A 5,377-nucleotide genomic window follows, 5' to 3' on the forward strand; every position below is an offset into this window, starting at 1 on the left:
AAAAGACACTAGTTGAAAATTGATTAGTAAAACACTTTTGAAATGTATTTTTTAAAACAATACCACATGATAAGACATGTCTGCAGTTGTATCCCCACTTTCCATAATCAACACATAAACATAACTTTCTTACTGGTGTTTTTCCAACAATAAAATGAAATCATCCAGATGTTATGGGACATTTTACAATTAAATAATAATTACTATACCTTCAAAAGGCACAAAAAAAAAAAAAAAGAAATCCCATAAAGTATTTTGCCCTATGTGAATAGTGAAACATTGCTTTCAATACAACTGCTTGCTCTTCCATGGTGACTAGACATGTGCTTACCTTTTTTAAGTGAAAGTGTCCCAGTTCTCATTATACAGTTTCTGAATTTAATTACAGTAATTTACCTTCTTGACTGAGAAAGGTCTAATCCAATTTATGGTTTCCAGTGGTAGAGAAAGCTGCAATCACATCATGCTCCTCTCACAACCCATCAATTTGAACACCTTTTTACCTTGAAAGTTCAAACTCCGCCCAGCTTACTTAAGAAAACTGAAACTCTGGTAACAGGAGACATCATATACCTAACTGACAGACACCACATGAACTGGACAGCTGAAAATAAATCTATTGCACAGGGGTTCTGAAGAAAAGATTTAGAGGCTGTAGTGTCTCATCAGTGGTTGCGTTCCATGCTATATTACATCTGGTCAATTAGAAGGTAACATAAAGGAAAGCCCACATCATGACAACCGCAATGCAATGTGCTCATAGAAAGACTGTGAGGAACGTGTTTGATAAACAGGTTACTGGGGTATAAAGTGTGTTAGCTTGGGTCTGCTCTGCCAGCACAAAATCACCCTTGTGAAATCACCATTGTAAATTTGGTTTTTCTATAATAATACTAATACTAATAATACTAATACTTTCCCCATGATTATACTGTGCATTTACCACTGTTTACCATGGTTTGCTGTTTTTTGGGTTTTTTAAAAATATGCTTTACCAAAACTTTATGGGCTTTACAATGCTCCCCTATGGTTTACCATGTTTTCTCAATGCTTTATTACACTTTGCTATGCTTTTACTATGGGACACTTTTGAAAGGTTGGTCACCTTTGAGTAACACTGTTCTAGCATCTACACAACCAGTGCAGGCACATACAGAGGGTCCTCATAATTCTGTAATAAACTCACAGTACAATACAGTACAAAGTGTATAGCGTGACAGACGAACAGACAGTCTGTCTGATACATTCAGCAGGTAACCTTTGAACAAACAAGTTACAGTCAGTTACATGGTAAACAATTGCAATTTCAGCTGCATTTGACAAGACTGAAATGCTCAGGACTGTGTAGTATTCTGAAACATGGCTGCATGAAGATTTCTTATCTATGTTAAGTGTTCTTCACATTTCTACATACTTTTTTTGTAAAAATCTGACCGGAAAGTGTTATGGTGTTATGACTAGCTTATATCAATTACCTGATGACTGGAAAGTGATGACAATCTCAGAATGAAGAAGAGTTGGGATTGTTAGTACATAGAAGAAAGACCTGCAGCCAGGCTCTGAACACAGCCAGTACTGTGGCACGGTATTAGGAAGTGCCAGCGTTGAGTCACGGTGTTAGGAAGTGCCAGTGCTAAGGCACAGTGTTACGAAGTTCCAGCTCTGAGGCACGGTTTTACAAAGTGCCAGTGCTGAGGCATGGTGTTAGGATGGGCCAGCGCTGAAGACAATGTTAGGAAGTGCTGAGGCACGGTGTTAGGAAGTGCCAGTGCTGAGGCACGGTGTTAGGAAGTGTCAGCGCTGAGGCACAGTTTTAGGAAGTGCCAGTGCTGAGACTCCGTGTTAAGAAGTGGCAGCACTGAGGCACGGTTTTAGGAAGTGCCAGTGCTGAGGCTCAGTGTTAGGAAGTGCTGAGGCACGGTTTTAGGAAGTGCCAGCCCTGAGGCACGGTGTTAGGAAGTGCCAGCCCTGAGGCATGGTTTTAGGAAGTGCCGGTGCTGAGGCTTGGTGTTAGGAAGTGCCAGTGCTGAGGCTCGGTGTTAGGAAGTGCCAGTGCTGAGGCTTGGTGTTAGGAAGTGCTGAGGCATGGTGTTAGGAAGTACCAGTGCTGAAGCACAGTGTTAGGAAGTGCCATGGCATATCTTTAAATAAGAGCAGGACGATTAAGCCTGATATCTTGGTCAAATTTCAAAATTGGTCTGCAGCAGGGGGTGATCTGTGCTGACTCTGCTGGCGTGTTCATAGTGCTGCAGGAAGAGGGCAGCACTCATCCAATACCCGCCTGTGAGTCATGGCAGTGACACGGGAAGGTGGGAAAGAGGGTGTATGGACTTTCCTTCTCTCTGAATGGCTGGGAGGCGGGTATTGGGGAGATTGTTAGCCCTATAAGATAATGCTCTACTGTTTCCTCAGGTCTGCCCTTTTAGGCGCACTGTATGTGCGGAAGCGCTGGTCGAGGACCAAGAACCAGCAAGACACCAACCCACAAGAAAGACAGTGACAGTGGGGAACCCTTGGGCAGACCCCCGAAATATTGTTTAGAGCTGGCAGGGAGCCGCTAGAGTAGGTCGGTGATAGCTATAATAACCAAGGCCCAAAGATAGATGATTTATAGCACATTCCATAAGTGGGTGGTTTATATTTATTTATTTACAGGACAACTAGTGTTGACTGAAGTATTAACTCATTTAGGTCTGGCCTTAGCTTGATATATGACAATATGTAATTTCCAATTGACTCCAGTGATAAAAAGTTAACATCTAATAGACGTCACAGCCTAAAATGATTTATGATTTAACCAGTTATGAAAGTAAAGATGAAGGTAAACATATTTATAGTATTTCACTCACAGCTGTGTTAGAAAAAAAAAAAAAAACAATATACAGTACAATATAAATAAGTTTTTAACTGGTAACTTTCTGTAAACATACAGAAAGTTTCATTTAAATTCACTGCAGATAAAAAAAAAAAAACTGTCCGTTACTGTAACTTACATTTAAAAGTGATGAACACAACCCAAAAATATTGCTTGAAACATTACATTTTTGTTAAATACTGATCATTTAGGCTCAAGATAACATGTACCACCACTCAATGGATTCCATTTTAACTACCATGAATGTTATTAATAAATTAGTTTACATCACATTACAGTTTATTTAGAAGAACAGTTACGACAGTAATCTCCATTGACAAGTGTTTTCCATAGGCAATACAATTCAAAATTCTTATGGGAAGATTTGAGTTTTTAGAAATAAAAGCGTTCACTACTACCTGTCATCAGGTAATCCTAAACATGATGAAGTGATTCAATGTTCTGGTAGACAACCAACATACAAAGAACGAAACACTGCTTCACCTCTGTATCGTACAGATATCTTGGAAACAAAATATCTCAGTTTTTCCATGGATTTGTTGCCAGAACAAACAAGAACATTTTTTAATAAACTGACAATTAGGCAGAGCGTTTTTTTTTTTTTTTACACAGCACTATATTTATATAGTTTATATAGTTTATATGAAGAGTTCTGTCTGTGAGTCTAGAGAAGAATGTACTGCAGTAAACAGGGCTGTTTACTAAATTAACCTGCAATTCTAAACTGCACTACATGGTGAATGCTGTTTGTGTGGTTAATTAGTTTAAGGATATTGTGCAGCTTAAAATAATGTGCAACCTGTTCTGTTCAACAGTAAATTGTGAATTCTGTATTCTGATTTTTGTAATATCTGCTTTTTTAGATTCGCAATACTGATACAATATATGTATATGTGTTGAGGACATAGTGACAAAATAAAGTCTGAATGAAAGTTTTGGATCTCAGATTTTTAAAGCTACCTTCCAAATATTTCTAGCCTTAGGGTTTCTAAAGAAAGGTGAGTCAGCCAGGTGGTATTTCAGAAGTTCACGCTTGCACATGTGAAAGTGACATTCCTCCTAAAGGTTTGCCCAAAGCAAGGGTTTATCGTTCCTAATCCATGTCAAAGCTTGTAAAGCAAACTCCCAGATTCTTGAGAAAGGGAGACAGTTTAAAGCCTCACTCTAATTAATATGATTTATTTTATAAGAAAGCATATCAAAATATTGTCAGCCTTCGGCTCTCTGCCCCGTACTCTGTGTAAAACAACATTCTGTGTTATTGTTGAAAGAGCCTGAAGTGTCTCACAAGTATTGCTTAGAAATGTTACTATAGTACCTGTAAACCAATGTAAACATTGCAGTGATTCGGTTATTGCAGAAACTTGCTATTCCTGGTAGCTCAGTTTTAAACCACCATTTGTAATTTTATTAAAGGCTGCTCCCAAAACAGCAAACTTGAGGAATGTCACTTTCAAAGCTGCCAATGTGACCCCCTGAACATTATTGGCCTTCATTACATTATTGTAAAGTAGCTATTTCTCTAGCTCCATTTTACCTTTGGATGTTCTGTTATAATGTTTTAGAAGTGTTTGCAATAAGAACTGCCAAAAAGAGGTCAAAGATGCCTGATCTCTCCAAGATTAGTTGGACTGTTATAGCAAAATATAAAAAAAAACATAATAAACTAAATTGAATGATTTTTTTAATTAGGCTACAGTTTTAAAACGACACTTGCAAGCTAGATTCTTCTCTGCACTTCCTAAGTAACTGCATTGCTGCTAGGAATCCTAAAGTATCCCTTCCCAGAACCATCTTGGCCCAGGGCTCCAAAGGCAAATGTAAGTTGCTTTGTGCATGACAAGGAAGAGTAACACAGTCATACATTCTAAGATACTTTCTTTAAATAGCAGCAAGGCCTTCATATTGTCCCACATTGTCCTAGTTCAGCGATAGGAACCTTAAAACAACTGTGCCACCAAATACCTAATATTATTGAAAAAAATATACTGCTTATATTTTAACGACTGTAATGAATAATGGATGACAGCAGTAAACTCCCAGCAGATGATTTATATGTGACCTTACCCTCAATTATGCAAAGGGGTGAAGTGATTTCATCTTTGAAGAATTTAAAATCTAATTGGCCAGGGACCAGCAAACGCCATACAAAGTGTAGACAAATATATTACTACAATATATTACATTACAGGTAGATTGGTAACAATCATACTGTATTTTCACACACACATTACCATATGTCCTACCATATCATCACCAGTGTGTTACATTGCAAGTTATGGGATCAGGTCGGAGGTGACTGTTTAAGAAAAGAGGAAATATATAAAATCATTACATGTGGAATAAAAGCAGCTCTATTAACTCAAATTAGCACTGGGGGCTTTACAGTATGCTGGAACAGTGCCATCTAGTGTTCTACATGACCCAATGACATAGATGCATCTATCAGAGATTCATATTGGAAATGATGTTCCTTTCATTAATGTGCAGACTCTGCTTTAA

Source organism: Polyodon spathula, chromosome 2, assembly GCF_017654505.1.
Source record: "Polyodon spathula isolate WHYD16114869_AA chromosome 2, ASM1765450v1, whole genome shotgun sequence".
Classification (NCBI taxonomy): domain Eukaryota; kingdom Metazoa; phylum Chordata; class Actinopteri; order Acipenseriformes; family Polyodontidae; genus Polyodon; species Polyodon spathula.